The 20,250-nt window shown below is 41.2% G+C and overlaps 2 protein-coding genes across 4 annotated transcripts in view; one reads left to right on the plus strand and one right to left on the minus strand.

Annotated features, from left to right (window-relative positions):
- LOC114577328 (uncharacterized) overlaps window positions 1-20,250 on the plus strand; it is a 102,954-nt gene that overhangs the window by 67,970 nt on the left and 14,734 nt on the right. The window contains exon 2 of one of the 2 annotated variants that reach the window (XR_009832868.1): window positions 2,206-2,613. The exons of the other annotated variant lie outside the window; for it this stretch is intronic. The gene's annotated coding sequence lies outside the window, so the exon portion shown is untranslated. The remainder of the gene's footprint in view (window positions 1-2,205; window positions 2,614-20,250) is intronic. 2 annotated transcript variants of the gene reach the window in all.
- The window catches only part of LOC107996319 (serine/arginine repetitive matrix protein 2), a 62,692-nt gene that overhangs the window by 29,779 nt on the left and 12,663 nt on the right, over window positions 1-20,250 (minus strand). The window lies entirely within an intron of this gene.

The raw sequence follows: 20,250 nt of genomic DNA on the forward strand, positions 1-20,250 counted from the left end.
GTATTAAATATATACAATAAGTTAATAAGAATATATAATAGTATTATCGATACAATCACTATATTATTTGATTATTAAAATTTTCGACGATTGGAAAAATAAAAATGGTATTGGAACTGATTAGTTTGATCCAGTTTCTTAAGAAGAAGCAAAGACGAAAGAGATTCAAAGGAAAAAAATGAAATTTCGGTTCTCGAAAGGTCGATTATGCTTCGTGAATCTTCTCGACCGTGGCAGAATCGATGCAGTTTTTTGAAAGCAGTTTTTTCACGCGTACGAGCTTTTCGCGTGTACCACCTCGAGGAATATGAGCCGTTGCAAATGAAGAAACTCTCGTGGCGGGAGCCGTAAAAAATGTGAAACGCGCCTCCATCATCCAGGCTTTTATTCCTCTGCACGCGCGCGCCATCTCTCTCCCGACGGGGGAAAAGGAGAGGAGCCCGCGCCTGGATGTATACTTTTAGCGCGGCTCGCCATCGCTCCTCGGCGAAATTCGCCGCTTTGGGCCGTTAAACGTTACGCGCGCGGATAAAAGTGATCAACGCCGCCTCGAAAGCTTCATAGGCAACGGTAGGAATTTTCAGGCGCGGATGGATCGCGAGTGCTCGCCTCGTTAACGTTGCCGCGAAAGCGCGATTTGTCCGCCAAGTGGAATAAAAGATGAGAAGACGCGTGGCCGCGAAACAAAGCGGTCGAACAAAGCGTTGGGAGAGACAATAGAGAGGTGTACAATCGGTTTTCATCTCCTTTCTCGTCGTGACATCGGGTAAAAAAGTTTCTTAGATAGAGTGTCGAATTATTCGATACTCTTTGGATTTTTTGGATTAAAACGATCGAGATAGATGTAGAGTAATTGGCTATTATTCTATTTAAAAAGGTAAATAGTCGAGGTAAGATAATAATTGTAAGAATAAAGGCGTGTGATTGAAAAATGGATGAAGAGATAAAAATGAAGTATCGAAAATAAATAGTAAATTTGTTTGTCTTCGTAATATAGTAGTATTACGAAAATTAATAATTCGTGATACTAATTTGTTCAAAGACAGCGAGATGCTTATGGTATTATACGATTCATTGTCAGTCACAGTGCCGGTAACAAATTACCTTATTTCTCAAAGTTCAGAATCTAGAGAAACTTTAGTTTGGTATAATTTAGAATGGACGGCTTTGCCGGAATAGTTGGAATATATACAGCTTGAATCTTCTAACGCGAGGATTTCAAATAACTCGTAAATTATTTCAACCGCGCGTTCTCCAAAATGGCCGAATCGTTTCCCCGGGATAAACCGAGCGGAGAGATTTCGCTTTCCTTCCTTACTTTTACGAAACTTTGCCGCTCTGATTTTCGTTTCTTCCTCCGAGTTCGCAATTTATACGGAGATACGGAGTCAACGCTTAATAAAGCGATTGGTTGGAACCCGGCGTTCATTTAATCTTCCGTCCGTTTTTTACGCGTAAGAAAATTACTGATTTTTCGTTTGGATCGATTAGATTGACTCTCGAATTGAATACGAGATTGTACCAGTTCTTCTCGAATATTATCTTTGACACCGAATCAATTTCTAATATTACGTTTTACGTTTGATGAAATATGTTTAAATATAATTCTCGTGACCGGCAATCAACAGTAAGAAGAGTGAAAAATATGTGGAGAGATACGAAATCTATTTTAACACGAATATAATCCGAGGAAAAACTATCAGAGGAGATCGTAAGTAAGTCGATGAAACAATATTTTTTCACAAAAAGAAGGAAAAAGATTAAATATAATCGATAAATCGATTAAAAAGTAACATATTTTTTATCGATTCTTCCAGACGAAAGTCAACACGTTTTCTTCTCAACACCCGTATCCGCGATGGGCCATAAAGAAAATTACGATGTGTACGAGGAAAAGTCGATCGATCGCACGGAATTAATTATCGTTCATTCGACTTCGTCCGGCCGTTTTTATCTAGTACAAACGTCGGCCCCGCGTGACTCGATAGCAAATGCGCTGTTTCTCAAACAAAACACGCGAGATACACGTATTCCCATTTATCTGGCGATTGGTCATACCGTTCTTCATTCTTCTTGCATTATCTCGTAGACTCATGCCGCCCGCCTATGTCCGACTATACGGATGACAAGCGAAACACACTTTCGTTCCTCTTTTTATTTCGTTTCTTATCTCGTCTAACGAACCGTCTTCTTGTTTCTTTACAGAAACATGGGCGAGCACATCCTCTCGAATCGAGCGAGGATGATAATTCGGGGAATTCGTTGGTAAGAGAATCGAAGAATCGGCTGTGTAATTCCACGAAGCTTGGGTGGCTATGCCTATTTTGATAAATAGAGTAGAGGGAGAAGGATGGGATTCTCTCTCTCTCTCTTTTTCTCTCTCGGTGGAGTTTAGTCGGTTGCGACTGAGCTTTGATACCAAGGCAACCGTGAGTGACGTCAAAGTTTTCCACACACAATGAGAAAGGACAGGAAGAGATCGATGACCGCGATAGATCTCGCGAGCATTGTGACGATGGAACGTCGCGAGAGTGGGTTTCGAGGGGAAGTCGAATGAGAGGAGACCGATTCCTGCACCACGTTTCGACTTTTCCAACGATAGCTCAGCTTATGGTATTTATCGATCCTTAATATATATGTATATATATATTTTTTTTTTACGAATAAATTGTAATTGTGATCTTTGTGCGATAAACAATATTTTTAAATATCCACGGAGATTTAACAATTGCCACAATTTTAATGATAACAAAAGTTTGAAACTAATCAATTTGATTTGATCGTTCTTTTGATTAGATTGGATTAATTTTTGATGTTAATAATACGTGTTCGAACGTGAATCGGTTAGATTTGAATCTATTATGGAAAGTTGAAGAAGAGATTCGATAGATTAATTTCTGAAATAGATTTCGAAAACAATCGCGATTTTCTCTTTATTATTATAAATCAACGATACGTTTCGCTTAATGAACAGAAAAGGAAGAAAAAAAAAAAAGAAGAAGAAGAAGAAATCCAAACCACGACCACCCACATTCTCGCTACGTTGATTCGTAAACAGAGTTCTTAATAATTCATGAGCAACGCGATTAAACTATGACTAAGGGGATCTGCTGAATTTTTCAAACGGTTCAGAAATTTCACCGTCATTAACACGCGGTGCAACACACGCGAGTCGAAGAAACTCCTTAACGAAAAGCCGATTCACCGCGATTTCTCTATTATTTCCTAAGAAATTTCGCGAAATTTCGTTCGTTCGCCGAAAGAAAGAAAGCGCGCCGATGCGCTGAAGGCATAGAAATCCCGAAAACCTCCGCTTTCGTGGAGGCATCGATCGATTTCTAATTGCCTCGAGACGAGTTCCATCGGCCTCGATTATCGGCCTAATGGGCCTCGTGGATCGATATTTACTCAACAATATCACTTATAAATTCAGATCAGATCCAATGCAAAACAATCCTTTTAAACGGATTATTAATATCTAATTATTCAAATATCGGAAACAAGTTTCGAAAATCTACTTATAAATTTTTCCTACTTGTACAAATAATAGAGCAGTGTATTTCTTGTTCCATTTTTCGAGCCTGATCCTGATTAATATTCAATCTTGAAACCTACTCGATCTCATCGCAAACCGGAACACTCGCCTAGATCGACCGATTCCGGAAACAGCGCGGTTCCAGGAGAGGTTCACCACGCCATTACCACGACCAGGTTTCGTGAGAGTAGCGAAAAAACTGGACCTGGTTACTGTGTCATCCGCTTCTGTAATCATTTCTCGATCCGCTTTCCGATATTCCTTCCCCTATCTTTTTCGTTTCGGACACGTAGACGCCAATCTTTTCGCGACACGTGTGCGCCATATTTGAAGAGACGGTTTTTCGCCGATGAATCACGAAGAGAGAGAGAGAGAGAGATAGAGACTTGAAAAAGAACTGTTTCAGGATCTATCGGATATCTCTGGCCGCTCTCTGCGGAAGATTTCTAATTTTTTACAGCGCGACACGTAACACGATCTCTGTAAGAGATTTTTCAAACCGTTCTCTTTCCTCGCGAGGCATTCGTCTTGCGAGAGATGAGAGAGTTATCGTTGCTAATTAATTCCGCAATGCCCACGTACGAACCGTGTTCACGCGTAGGATGCTCGTTGTTTTCCAGTTGAAAGGTAAAGAGATCGATAATATCGTTAAAAATATTCGTGATAACATTTCATCATAATATTTTTAATCCCAAGAACGCGTATACGTACGATCGATAATATCGCCAATATCGAATGCGAGCTCCTCTTTTCAATTTATGTGTTTTCATGCTCCTTCGTTTGAATGGAAGAGAAACTCGTATAAGGAAAGAAAAAAATTGATAATAATCGATCGACATTTCTCTGGACACCTAGTCGTCAAACCAGTCGGATTACTCCGTCTCTGATTCATTGGCGATAATTCATAATTACGTTCCAATTTCGTTTTCATGCTCTCCTGATATAATCCCAATTTATACCTCGTCCACATCAAAAGTCCATTTCAAAGATATACAATAGACAATTACAACCAGAGAGAATCACTTGGATAATAGAGGTCTTCTAGATCCCCCTCCTCGCGCGCCAACCATTTAACCCCCCATCTAAACGACTCTTCTTTCGCGGAAGGATCGAGCGAAAGAAAGAAAGAAAGAAAGAAAGACGGAGATCCGTGGAAAAAAAAAGGAAAAAAGAAAAACTAGGCCTGACCTGCCTAGTGTCAGGGTTTCTAGGATCGTCGAAACTCTCTCTCGAGTGCTGTACCAGCACGTGATGCCCGTGTTCCGTAGTCGATCCGGCGTGGCAATGAGCACAAGGTCTCCGGACCCGGTTTCCTCCTTTTCTTTTTTTTCTTCCTTCTTTCCTCTCCTCCATCATCTCTCTCTTTCTCTCTCTCTCTCCTCTCCTCTCCTCCGCTCGTTCCTCCGGGCTACAAGGCTCACAGCGTTCCCTAGCCTGAAACACCTCGACCCGTTCTGGGACGACCTAACGAGGCGCGATACAATTAATGCGAAGCCCTACTTCGCGACCGATGCACCCACCCGGCCGACCGGTGCCATGAGTTTTTCCTTTCCTTCGCGCGTTTAATTACCCGCCTAAAGAAGAAACGGCCCCTCCTCTAACGAGGCCGTTCTCGATCCCGCGTTATAACCTCAAACTAATTCCGATATCCGCGAAATACCCAACTTTTCCTTCCCCTCCCACCCGTTCCCGCGTTAATTAACACGGGGAGGAAGCCAGGAGGCAGCTTCGATCCCCTGTTTTCGGAACACGGTTCCGTACGATTATCATTATTGGGGGGGAGGGGGCGAGGAAACGTTTCGTGGGGAGAAAATTTCCCCTCTTCCGGCCGTTTTCATTATCCCGGAATGGATTATCGAGGCTCGAAGCGCGCGGGGTCGTGGAACGTGGGAAGGTATTCGGGACGAGTGAAAGTGTCTGGTAATCGCCGGTTTAATATAACTGGAAACTTGGCGATACGGGCCGAAAACTTGGAGTGGAAACTTTGGAGTTGGTTGGTTAATGGGATAACGGCGGATCGGGATAATTGGTGAGTAATAGAGTTTAGTAGAATGTTGTTGTTCGCGGTATGAAGAAATCGATCTGAAAGGTTATCCCTGACCAACGTTAACTGCGCTCTATGCTTTTGCGTAACCTTTCCCCGCTCGAACTCTCAAGGCGATTCAGATGTCGCCTTGCGCGGAACAGCTTTCGATCGGTTGTGACATGGAACGAGAGAGAGAGAGAGAGAAAGAGCAAAAGCGAAGAGTAAAATAGGTATCCGGAAATGTTTATCTTTGGAGAATTAATTAATTTTTTCCCTCTGTGAAATTTAATATTATTGTGTGGATTTTAATCTCTTTCCGTCGTCTCGATATTGATTGGAATTGAATTAATAATAAATTTAATGCGTTTATTGTGTAAAAATTCGATTAGATATGAAGAAAGAGAAAGAAAGTTTTCGATCCGTCGATCAGTCGGTGTGCAATTCGCACGCGTGCCATGTCACTGGCGTGTGCGAGTCGCCAAAGAGGTCAATGCCTCCGCTGGTTCTCGTCCATTCGCATACACACGGTCAACCAGGTCGATGGCAGCGTTTCCTCTTCGCATTCAGAGGTTTCCGCGCTTCCCCGCCTCTCCGCGCCTCGAAAACCAAACGAATCCCTCGATTTATATTCGTATCCAAAACATCCTTCGCCATTCCGCTCGTTAAAGATCATCTGCACCGATATCGTCGGCAAACAGTGTGCAAATGCAACAATAATCAGCAATGCCATTTGAATAATGTCAAATGGATTATGTAGAGATTATGTTGTGCCTCTATATCAAGCTTTAAGATCCATCTACACTAACAAACATTGTCTGCAGATAATAGCGTATGCACATATTGTACGTCAATAATTAAACAATGTCAGGATCATGTACACGGATTATAAACAACTAAGATCGTGCGTTCAGTCCTACCTTACGCAATCCAAAATATTGGCCGATAATTAATGAACGATTTAGAAACTTTAGAAAATGAATATTTCGAAATCGAATCATCTTAATAAATTTAATCCAAAGATTGTATGCATTGTCTGCATACGGATTGTCGGTGTAAATTGAGTGGTGTAAATAAAATTAAGTGCAAGGTGGATCGTTTGGAATCGCGACCTAGGTTAATGAGAAATCGTTCTTAGAATTTTTCCCACTCTGTTGAATATTGTTTCACGCGAAGAATGGAGTAGGGATGTGCGAGCGTACGTCTAAAAGGATCAGGTGATCGTGAACTCCTTTTCGACGAAACTAGGTCAAGTACCAACGAGTCAAGATTCAAAATACAGACGGAGAAGTAATACTCTAACGTTATCGGTAAATACAAACGATTTGCATTAAGCAATCCTCGAAAGGAAGACCACTTAAGACATAGCTTCTAATTCGTAATTCAAACCGTGCCTTCGATTCTACACGCGTGTATTTCTAACAGGAATGAGAGTCTTGCAAAAAGGTATAGACCCAACTATGAAGACAGTAAAACGCGTGAAAATTGACCTGGGAAGGTGCGGTCGTGGGAATCGGAGAAACTCTTAACTTCTTTCACAATAATACTTGCTCCATTCTCCCGCCACAAATCCTATTTATTAGTCATTCTCCGTATTCCTCGAGCTACCCCCGCATACTTGCATCGAAAGAGAAACATTTAGAAACGCATATAGAATACCGAGGTTACGTGTTCGGAACGAATCGGAAAAATTCGGGCGAAATCGAACGTGATCTCGAATAAATAAACGAGGAGACGCTATGGGACAAGAGCATCGAGAGACTTGACCCGATCTCGCCCGAAATTTTCCGATCCGTGCCGAAGTCGAGTCACGTGATGCTACACACATTCCTAAGCGCATCAAACACCATCTATCACCTCGATAGAAACGAAATATCCCAGGAAACGTTCGCTAAGTGCTTCTATCAATTTCCATAAGAAGTTTTTCCTTTAATTTCGTACAAGTTTCGCGGAGCTCAGTCTATATAGAAGACGGGCGCGAGCCGTAAATACTCGAGTCGAGGATTGGTTGTGTTCGAGGATGGCATACGGGGCAAAGTTCCGCTACGTGCCGGCACGTTTTACCATCGGTTGCCGAAGAAACGCATAACTTCGGGAGGAACGTGCATAAACCACGTGAAACGCTCCATTCGTTTCGATAAAACGCCTCTGGGCTGAAAGCGCGCCAGTGTCCGCCCGAAGAACACTTTTCAGATCGTCGTCACGGGATTTTAGCGCGAGCAAAGACCGGGATATATCCATCCCGTCGACCGGGTTGGAACGTGATACGTCTTCCATCGACGTGGCTCGCGTTCCGCCGTTCACCCGATACTTGGCCAGTTTCAGTACGGGGATCTGAATTTTATGGCTAATGAGACACGTAGATTTTTATCGCTTTGCATTGAACCGAGTGAAATCGATATACCGATTCTAATTACGGTACCGATTTTAATTACGATACAAATTGGCGTATTATTTCACCCAGTTTCCCTTGAATAGAAATATAATAATCGATGGCGACACGAATATCATGTGTCAACCGTTAATGTTTTAAAAAATAAACAGGCTTAAAATAGATATAAATGTAATTTTTTACAAAGAAATATAAAAAAGCATAAGTAAAATGATAGTAATAAAAATTCGAATTTCACGGGAAATAAATATGCGTTAAGTATAGTAATTTGATGTATATTAAATAATTCCTTTGTTCTTTTTTTCTTTCTTCGTTTTGTTAATTTTATTTCGATCTAATTAAAATTGAAATTACACAGGAGGAATAATAACGACATTGAAAAATACATTTGAAAACAAAGTCAATTTATGTAAAGAAAAGGAATGAAAGGAATGAATTATTTGTCGCGAAATACGATATCCGTCGACCAAAATTTCACGCCTGGGGACAAAAGACTACGAACAGTAGTCGCGTGCCTGTTGTCGAGCATGGCTGGGACAAGAAACGGAGGCAGAAGAAGCAATTTCAGTCCTCGACGGTCGAGGTTGAACGATCCAGAATGGAACAGAGGTGGAAGTGGACGTAACAGGTTGTTACTCGTTAATAAATCCCTCCGCTTTACAACTCTATAAACCCGCGTATCGCGGCCACCGCTGCGCCTCGGTGTAGGAACAATGCTGGAAATTAAAGCGATCCGCTCCTACTTAACCGCGATCGTGGAATCTGGCGGCTGTTGGGTTGTTGCAACGGAATAAATATTAATGCCACGACCGGCGCTCAGCTCGCCGCTAGATTCGCCAATAGAAGTTAACGAACACGAACACGAGTACCGTTTGCCGGACGGCTGGCTAGGGGAATCTGTGCCGAACACTCCACGCTCTCCTAACTTCCGTTTCGTCGAACTTTCCTTGGAAACTTGCGTATCCTCGAACGGGCGATCGTTTCTTGAGCGTTAACCGGGATTAATTAATTATTGGGATCGTGCAACAATAATTTTTCGATGGAGGGAGATCATTGGAAGAATATATCGGACGGAGTGAAAAGAATTGGTACAATTTGGATATAGAAATTGTATTGTATTCGACGAACTTTTGGGGATAAATGTTAATCGGGATTAATTAGAGATGGAATAATAAATTTTTCGATGAGGAAGGTAAAGGAATTGAGAGAAAATGGAAACATAATGTTTAGAGGTAGAAATATGGTACAAGAGATTAAAATTAATCCTTGAAGATTTGAATTACGCGTAACTATTTGGATTATAATAAAGACAAAAATAACAATGACTTTTTTCTAAATGCGTGTACAATGCATTTTAACGGTTCGCCTGTCAAAACAATAAAAAAAGAAACGATATGAGAAATGGCGATTACGTGACCATGGAATGATTCACCTAATTACTCATAGATGTCACACGATTAGTGTGGTCAAAGAAACGTTCGTTAGAAAAGGAGGAAATAGATCAAAACGAAGGAAGAACATCCCTCGATATAATCTAAACAAGATGTACATATCTTTCAATTTTGCCAAAATTCTCTTCAATAAGTAAGTATTAAAAGTGAGCATCTGTTAAAATTCTCGCAACAGCGCATTAATAATAGAATCTAGAAACGAGAGAAGAAAAATCTCGAAAGCAATCCACCTGTGTGTTATGCCTGTGAAGTTTCGCAAAATCTGTTTCTGCAATTCGCGCCAAAACTAGGTCCCGTCGTCAATGTTATCATTAAGTCGGCGGAGGGAGAGAGAGCGCGTAGACTCTAATCACCGGCGATAATTCGTGCCGCTCACTCCTTAATTACCTTAAGAGGAGAAAGAGAGGGGGGGGAGGGGAAAAGCGGGCAAAGCAGCGTGAACTCGTTCGTAATAAGTGAAAGTCTCGGTCTTTTGTGATAGTGGCAAGGTCTGTTTTACGTGTAGCGCTCTCGGCATTGGCAATGGCGGCCGACCAATCGCGTATCCGCCCGCGAAACGGATTATTTGCTCGCGTGCCGATTCCTTATCTTGAGGAGGGAATCACCCTGCTTATCGGAGGCCAGTGGGGGGAAAAAAAAACCTGCTTTCACCGGTCTCCCCACGGGAATGGATGTTCTCTCCTCGACTGGTTTCGAGCGATCGGATGTGCACGATGTTTGTACGACTTCAAACTCGTTACTCCACTTAAGGTTAGTTAGAATATCTCGCGGAATCAATTCTGCTTCTCCTTGAGAAACGGCGCCGATGAGAAAATGAGTTTTATGCATGGCTTCATCGCTTGATTGGAAGTGGTTTATATTGGTCGTGGTCCAATTTCGAAGAAGGATGAAGCTGTATTAATATTATATGGCGACAAATGACGCGATACTAGCGCCACGTAACTATTAACCACTATCGCTGAGCTAACGATGATCCAATTCGATCCAAAGGAAAATTCTCTACATCTTCAAATTCGCCTCTATTTTCAATTTATACCGCCAACTCGATAACAAAAATTTAATTTCGCGATATTTTATTTTTACGCTTGTTTCAAAAATTAAACCGCAACGAGATAATCAACAATTATAAAAAAAATCCACGTATTGAAACAATGAAACGAACGAATGAAATGGACAACGACGACGACGCGGCAAAATAAGTTAACAAACTCTTACCTTATACGTTCCCGTAGAATTTTCAAATAATGGAGACCCTCGGTGAAAAATAATTCCTTCTCTCGGTATCCATTTGCCGATTCCACCTCGTCAAAACACCGTCGAACAATACACAGAATCCTCTCCTAATCCCACGACCCGTTAACAAGCACGCATTGAACGCAAACTGAACCGAGCAACGCAACAACCACCACGAACTGTGCAATCAGGTCTCGGCTAGGAGAGGACCCCTTCCACCTTCAGCAGAATTGAACGACTAACCACGGTTTAATATCACGGTGAAAACGCGTTAATTCAGGCCGGGTTCATCGAGCGATATCGCGCCGCTCCTTCTCCATTTTCTTACGCTCTACCACGCGTATTTCCTTTTTCGTGTTTCCGCCCCACGTAACATTTTTTTTCTTCTTCCTCCTCTTCTCCTTCTCCTTCTCCGCTTTCCACCCTACGCGTCTCATGCTAATTCAAAGACGCGCGCCAATTTTCCACGCATGTTAACGCGTGTATCAAGTGCAGAATCATGGAACAAATGAGAGAAGTTCTCGTGAATTTCGTGATCCTTTCACGCGACAAAACTCGTCGTCCCCTCCGCCGAACGTTTTAACACTTTCTAGTCGTCTATTCGTTCCAAATTACGTGGTGATCGTTTATTGACGCGTTTCCCAAGTTTTGAATCGTGAGTGGCAAATTCTTTCGCTGATACTTTCTTTCTGATTACATTTACAACTCGTGAGCAGCGAGAAATCGTGTCGCATGGAATTAACACGAGGATTGGTAAGCAAATTGATTGCATTTCCCTTGCAATTACTAAACAGACGCTTTCGATGCTAATGATATATTACGGTATGGTTAATAGTAAATTAAGAAATTAACGGTGCTAAGAATTATTATTGATCTTTGTTCAAGAAGGAGAAACGTCATAATTAAGCGTATGCAGTATATACTTAATTATTACCGTAATTTACTAATTTTAACGTTAATGTAAATTATTACGATAATCTTATCTATTTTTCTAGTCAAAGCGGATCAATGCCGAGGGCCTCGTAGCCAAAATTCTGAAAAATGATTTTTCGAAATTGAAGTTTCGACTCAACGCCTCGAGTTGATATTCCCAGTCGCAAATGCAAGATGAAGCAAAATGTATTATACATTCCCCGAGTTGCTGCTCTACACTGCTACACATCCAAAACCAATATATTCGAGGCACAATTTACGAGACAGTTCTACTCAAAGGTCTGAGACTTGGCATAAATATTGTTTGCCTGTGCAACCTTGCCACGCAAGCAGATTCGGCCAACCAACGTTTCGACATCTCTTTCAGGAACATCGGGCTCCCGAAGACGATTCGTTCGCTGAGCTCGCAATCGTTCGAGGAACGATATTACGTTGGAAAAGCGATCGAATTCGAAAGTCTGGAAACAGTTTCATCGTGAATAATAGATCGCGAGAAAAATGTGTTCCTCCCAACTACTGTCTCCCGACCAGTGATGCATCGGTCAACTTCTTAACGACTCTATACGATGAATACAGAGATCCCTCGATATCTGTTTCACGACACGTATCAGCCATCGAAAAATCACTTTTACCGAACTTACTTTCAAACTTTTTTTCTCTTCAGTACTCGTACGAGAAACAATCGACACCTCGTCCGATAATTCGGTTATAGTCGACGAAATATAACGATGCCAAAACTTTTCTCTCTCTCTTTCCTTTGCTCTTGAGATAAAATGTGGCACATCTTAAGATATCTCCCAGTGTTTCTCAACTCTTATATATAAATTCGCATTTTTTTTCATGAATCTGTTCGAGCTTGGCTCGTGTGGGAAAGAAAGCTGAATTTTGGCAATAAAAAAATTGTATCTATATAACACGATCTTCTTTCTCGAGTTATTAGAAGAAACATTGAAAATCACTGGGGTGTAGTGGAGAGATCCAAGCGAAGAAAATTTTACTCCGTCTACGAATTCGTGAGAAATTCAAACGTAACTTTCGTTGGTTCTCCTATGGCATCCTCCGTGTCAAGAAATACCGCACGGTATTCAAGATTTCTTCGCGTAAACTTCGTTAAGCACTCGCAACGAACGAACGAACGAAAGCATTATCTTCGCCCGAAAGTAAACCAAGTTGCAAGAGGATTCTCGTCAAAGTTTGCGCGTTAAGGAAGTTGGACGAAGCTCCGTCTATTGTCTATCGCGTGTCGATGAGGTCGCTACGGTAGCAATTAAACTTTGTGCGTGAAGGGACGAAGAATTGCTCGAGCGGATTACCTGTGTTGGGATTCCGTGGCTTCTGGCTCCTTCAATTAAACCGTTCTAAGCGATCCTCTTGCTAACTTTAACAGAATTACAGAAAGTAAGTTGTGTTTATGCGTTGCGACGATATGAAAAGCGTTCGTGGAATATTCGCGGAGAGCTTTGATCAAACGCGAGAAAATGGCGGAACCTGTAAATGATCGATCCTCGAGATAAAGTAAATTGTTGCTTGTTTGCGATTTTGAAAATTCGTGATAAAATAAGCGGGTTTCTTTTTGCGAGGCTTCGAGTCGAGAAGTTTGATCAGCGAAGAAACAATTAGTCGCTGAGTGATTTATGCGACGGCGAAAATCGAAGGAAAATGAAAAAAGGCTTCCACGGAGAGTTTAGATCAAAGATTTATCGATGGTAATCGAATTGATGGGATTGAAAAATCGGGAAGAGGAATTTTCCACTGGCAAGGCTTTCGTGGAATCTGAAACTGTGATTATCGAAGAGACAATGGCCGCGCGCGGTGAATGTCGGTCGATCGACGTGACCTTTGAGTCGGCTGACATTTGAACCCTGAGAAGAAGGGAGCCGCGACTAACTGCTCTGGACGGGTGGTGACGTACGATCTGGTGAAATCGAATCGGAGTACACGTCCACGGTACTCCGTTAGATTGATCGATCCTTCTCCACCGAAACTCGAAGCCAACAGTTCTTGCCCTTCGTTCCACGGAAATCAATGTCTTTCACGGACTGGCCGAGATCTACGGGCCTGTAAATGTCCTTCTCCTGCAAATTTACAGGGTAGAATTTATTGGAAATTCGTTGTCTCGATATGAATGGTCTGATTGTGAAAAACAACATTCTATTCTAAAGTTTCGAAGGTTTCGTGGTGTCTTGGTGGATCTTTAAATTTAGATCGTTTAAATTCCTACGCTCGTTATTAGAGCGATGTGGATAACACGATTCTCTCGAAGGTAAATCAGTAATGCATTGCTCTGACCTGGCCTCAATTGGTCTGGCATCTAACAATAAGGCACGAGGATTGTCTTTCTACGGGCAATCAAGATATTCTTTAATGCGAATAACCTTTTTTCCCTCTGAAATACTAGATAGTGTATTAATTGGATGGTGTACGTTATTTGATTAGAACTCTCTCTTTGAAATTCGTTTTTATTTTTGCGTTTATTTGATTCAAATTTGATCCAACATTCAATTTCGTCTTCTTCGTTCAATCCACCGGTGGATTATCGTTAACCACTACACGATTAATAATTGTTTGGGAATAATAACGAAGAATCGATAAATAATTAATAATTATTTAAATCATATAATTGCTCGGTATCCCACAAGTTGGCAAAGATTGTATTAAACGATTATTAATTTAAATTTGCATCAATCTGAATAATGGAAGATCAAATTTTGCAAATTTTTATCATAATTTTCCACATAAATGGTTATAAATCAAAATAACCATAACGATCCAATTTTACCAAAAATTCGAATGAAATATAATTCAAACTCTTGCAATACTTTGAAGCCTCGATAATAACAGGAAGAATTCCCTCTTCTTCACATCCTTCTAAATTAAATTCCATCATCGAAACTCTCTCAAAATTCTCAAAACTCTCGCGCAACTTCAAATTATCGCTTTTCTTTCTCCCTTAAAAGAATTTCAAATCGATCAACCACGCACGACCAACGCCAATCAATATTCAAACCTCGCAACAGCAACCATCAACAACAACAGCCCTGTACAATTGAACGTTAAACAAACCTCGAAATCACGGAAACGAGGCGCATCTGGAGGCCGGCTGGATCGTGCTGATCCAACCGCGCGAGCAAGAAGATACACTTGTGCGGAGAGGAGCAGTCGATCACGCGATTTCCCCTGGAGCCGGCGAGCTAATACAAAGTTATCGCAGCCGGCCAACCTCGCTCGTTAATCTCGTTCGTTGTGGATCCACGTCCGGAAGGTTATTTCGAGCGGAAGTGCATCGCTGCGCTATGCTCTCTTCCTGTCCAACCCCCCCTCCCCTTGCAGAACCTCGTCTCGAGGAAGACGCGCGCCTCTAAATTTAGATCCACGCTCTCGCGAGTATGCTGTTTCTCCGGGAGAAAGGGAAGGCGACACCGTTTTGTTAAGCAAAATAAAACGACGAAGCGGGCGAAGAGGCGCTTTAATGGAGATCGCGTCGAAGAAGGACGCGATCGGCACGCGACGCCGCGTAAATTTAGACTCGAAACCGGCCTGTTGGATCATCACGTGCCCTTATCCTTCGGAGAGATGGGTTATTTATGGATTAACGAGCGTGGTTCTACTTCTAGGGGCGGTGTCGAAGGTTAAATCGTTTTGGGGAGAATGTTGAAACGATACGCGGTTCAGAGGCGCTTCTTCTCTTGCGGAGTCCTTCGATTGTGCGTGAATTACGTGGAAAAAGGTGAAGGTGGATGAGAGGGAGAATTTGAAATTAGGGGATGCTGGTGGTTGTTTCATTTCGCTCTTTGCCTCGCGGATCTTTTCTATTTGGAAGGAAAGTTTTCAATTATTTTGTCCATGATTGTAGAAAAATTGAATATCTCGGGGGAGATTGAGGAGGTGGAGATGTTGGGAAAATTTGAAATTGGGGGGATGATACTTGTTTCATTTTTTATGAGATAAAAGATCCTTCTCTTTTCTTTTTTTAAGAAAATTGTATTCGTGATTGTAAAGAGATCGAAGAAGTTGAGATTAGTTGAGATTCGTAAAATTTGAAGTTTGGTTGATATTTGGAAAAGTTTTTATTAATTTGAATGAAGATTGATTGGAAGAGAGAATTACAAAAGCCGTTAATATTAATTATATTTGAGAATTGGAAATGAGATGTACATATTTCTAAATAATAATTCAACTCCTCTTATATTTAAAGAATTAAGAATTCAATTCTTCAATTATGCATATAATTATTATCTTTCTCGATTTATCTCGTAAATCGTCACGATGTAACAGATATATAATATTCATTTCACCGAATTGGCACGAATTACCGATTCCGTAATATTTTGAAACAACACGAGAGGATTACGGAATTTGTATAATAGATGTAATATTTTGATTAATTGCTAATCACTGTTTCATTAACGGGACAATCCGAAACGTTCCAATTTTATATCGAGCTATGGATGTATATACGCACATTCTTGCAAAACGTTTCTCCAAATACCTCACCGATTAATCCTTGTTGCAATATTTAACAATAGAGTGAGCCAGCCTTCAATTACACTGGGTGAAAATAATTTTCTCGGCGCACCGACATGTTACGCCCTCGATGCTCCCTCAACTATTAAATTCCGAAGGAAATAAAAGTCGAACTCGTTCTAAATCATCGGCATATTGGATCATACGATGAGTAACGCGATTCTTCCTATCGAATCCCATCGTGCAATAAACTAGTCGTCGTATCGACGAAACAGACGGTGCAGGGAAATGCTGATTTATCTCGGTTCTTACATAAAATCCGTGACGAATGATATTCGATACCCACTTTCGAGTAGTCTCTAATAATGTGGACTCAGGAAGTGCCATCATAGATTTTTTTTTTAGAACAGCTTTCTACACTAATTATAAGCTAATAATTTAAAATCTTTGTTCAACTTATATACATAATCTCGATTTTTTCTTTTGTTCTTTCAGAAATGTTGTTTCAAATTCGTGTAAAATTTGTTGTCAAATGTATTTACCTCTTAATCATTCGATTTCCTTTTTAATATCTTTCTTTTTTTTTTTTAGTATCTCTTCTTCCATTCTTTTTCATTATTCCAAAGTTTTTCTAATATGTGTCTAGCAAACTGAACCTGTTATTTAGATAAATCTAACTTAATCTAACTTCCAATATTTCGAGATATCTCTTACTATTATTAGACTTACTCTTGTCTAGACATAACCTAAAACCTTTCAAATATTGACATAATTCACAGTCACTATCTGAAACCAATAGACGTTTCCAACTTTGGCTTTGAGCAAAACGCAAATTGCCTTCCTTTTGTGTACTTCGTCTATGTGTATACATGCACATCTCTGTCCAATAAGCACAATCAAAAAAAGAAAAAAAAAAGAAAAAAAAGAAAGAAACCTTAAGAAAAACCATCCAAGATAATTTTCCAACTGCGCCATATGGTATCCCCCAAACATTTCCACTCCCTACACATTCACAAGATCCACGTTCCACGTTCCACAGGTTTAAATCAAGTTTCAAACGTCTAATAGGTAGGAGGAAACCATGCTTTTAATCCATCCCTACAAATTAGCTGCGCGAAACTGCGACGAGGCACGGAATTAAACGTTGCACGCTATCTCGTTGTTGCCTCGCTGTAAATCATACGCCGAGTACGCCGAGGGACAATAACAGACGCGTTGGCTGTGGATTACGAAAGATCGGATGCTCCACGCTTCGTTGGCTAAGGCACGATCGCGAAGACGATCCAAGATTTCGACATTAATACCGCGACGAGCCAATATGGCGGCGGGCTAGAAAGAGGCCGCGATTTCAATGTTGTTTCGAGGTGGCGCCAGTTACGTGGCGCTCTCGCTTGGCCACCTCGATTAATCCGTGAAACCGTGAAAGCTTATGGCATGCTTTCCACGCTCCGCGTGGAGCAGGTCCATTCGCAAAAGTAAATCGAGTAAGTCGATGATTATTCCACGTGTATTATTATTATTCCAGCTTGGTATAATATAAGCGTTAATAAACGGGATACTCGATCGACGTTCCGATTGTTTATGCTCCGTTTCGCCTAATTGCGCCTAGGAAACTGGAATACCGTCACTACGTAAACGCGACAGGATCGAAATGGAGAAGGAAAAATGAAACGGTTTCACCGCACGCGAAGGACGTCTACTATTCCCATTTTCTCTGAACCTACTATTTACTTTGTCGAAGATATTCGATAAAGGAATTGGTCTTTAATATTGCAATTTCTGTTTCGGCGCTTGGAATGGAAATCCAAACTGTTTTTTAGATATTGAGAATATGTAGATTCATTAAGGATGAGCGGACAAATTTCTTAGAAACGAAGTACGTACAATTTTAAAGCTTGGAATTAGCTCGAGTTGGTTCTTTTCGAGAATCTTTTACTCAAACCTTCCTTCAATATTCGTCGAATGATCTATCCCGGAATGTATCGATATACCGGTATAGGAGCACTACTCAGCATTATCGAGTATTTGGAATCTCGTCGAGTACGATCCATCCTCCGGAGGCGGTGGTCAAGAAAAGAATGCACGCACTGTTCGCAACGGGAAGGTCAGTTCGTATGAACGTATCACGCGAGGCGATTGCCACGCGCGTGCATTTGTATGCGTGACGCGTGACGAGTCGCAGGCTCGTGCATAAGGGGGAAGGAACGGTTCATTCGTACAATACGAATGAATGGGTAGTGTACGACACGACATCCGGTCGGAAGGCCCGCGCGGAGGGAGAGGAAGCCGGGCGCAAGAACGTCCCGTCTGGCGCGTTCGTTTTCCACGATCGGCTATTTCAAGAGTGGCTGATGCACACGGTACCAAAGCCGGCGCCCGCGACCGCCGGGGGAGAGAGGGAGGCGTCGTAAAACTTTACGAGCGGCTCTAAAAGAAAGATCGCCGGCCGCGGGACGAGCCATCTCGTTCCAGGCCCCGTGAACCGCCGATAAGCGGTGTTTCCCGCGTCTCGATCGCGCCGATACACCTGATTTGCGATAGCGGCAGGGATGCTGCCGCCCAAGGTCCATTTTACCAATGTGCTCTTTTTATCGCGGTATCGATTTTGTTTCTTATCTTGTGGGTACGGTTCGGATGTGCCAATTGTAACCTGTATCGAGTTGTGAATTATTGCGAAAGTTTTCGAATCTGTAATTTCAAAGTGAAGTCACTTTTTCTGTTTCTCGTATTAAGTGATTAGGGAATTTAGTTTTTTATCGAGGCGTTGGTAGGGTTTTCGATCGATAATGAATAATAATTCGAAGGTGGTTTTTTTATTTTTATTTAAATTAGTGGTTTTGTCGAAAGATGTAATTATTTATAATTTCTTTTATTTGACTAAATTTTATTTGATAATTATGAAGAATTACACAGGGAATTGATTTTTCAAGCAAGAGAATTGAATTTGATGGATTTATTATGAAAGTCTGGCGTTATAGAAAGTGAAGAATTGTTAATTGTATTTTAACAAGTTGAAAAACATATTTTTTTTAATTTTCTCCATTTTTTATTTTTATCTATTTCGCTTATCTTAATTTTATAATTTTGTATCGTGTTTCATAATATAGAAAGTTAATAATAATTTTAGCATTCCTAACTTTTTATACGCTGGCGCAATGAAATTCAATTTTTATTAATGCCCAATCTAATAATCATCTCTTGATACTTTCCATAAAGAAAATTAAAAAAGGAGAGATTAACAAATAACACATTTTTCTTCTTTTCTTTTTAATTTCTAGTAAAGTAAAATCAATCGATCAATTGTCCACCAAGGCTAACTGGCCCGTTTACCACGATTATATTGAAATCCTTTCTAGGTCTTGATTTTCTCCCTTCCTTTAACAATAACTCCCCCTTCCCCCTCTTCCCTGTTTCCACCGTTTTATCGACCTACTTTTCCACGCGCCCACAACCCTTTTGAATTTCACGATCGTTCGAAGTCGAAGTGTATTTAGTTTCTAGGAATAGCAACAGAAACGGGGAAGAGGGAGGGCGCAGAGAGTGGGAGAAAAGCGTGGAAAAAGAAATTTCAAGAGGACCCTCTCTCGTTCTAACTTATTACAACGCACGAAACAGTTTCGGTTTCGAGGGTTCTTCTGGCGAGTGTGAGTAAGTTTCACGAGTTTGTCGAGGGTAGTAGTAATAATAATAGTAATAATAATAATAATAATAACTCGATAACAGCTTGATAACAAGAGTCGATAAAAAGGGAGACGAAGGAAGACGACTTTTACGACTCCTCCCTCGCCAAATTCATCCTCTACGCGCAATTTTTTCGATCGAGTTTCGCGTGAAATTTTTATTTCCATCGTGCTCCCCGACCGAGACCGGGACACGCGAGAAATAAAGTAAGGGGGTGGAAACTTTTTCGCGATTCTCGGGTTAAAAGGGATGACCAAGGAGGGAGGGGAGGATATTTTCTTCTGAACAGTCCCTGCTCCTTCGCGCGGCGAGCACCTCGGTAAAAAGTAATTGAGAGCGAACATTATTATATTTCACACGAGGTCGCTATTTGTAGAAATGAAACGAAAAAAACGTCATCCGCGGTTTTGTCGCTGCCGAATTTCGACGATGAATTTCAACATGGCTCTCTGGGAAGGGGAACGAATAAACGAGGACAATAAAAAAAGAAGAGAGATGGGGAAGAAGAACAAAAAATATCGCCATGGAATGATAAAAA

The sequence above is a fragment of the Apis cerana genome, linkage group LG15 (genome assembly GCF_029169275.1).
Source record: "Apis cerana isolate GH-2021 linkage group LG15, AcerK_1.0, whole genome shotgun sequence".
In the NCBI taxonomy this organism is placed as follows: Eukaryota; Metazoa; Arthropoda; class Insecta; order Hymenoptera; family Apidae; genus Apis; species Apis cerana.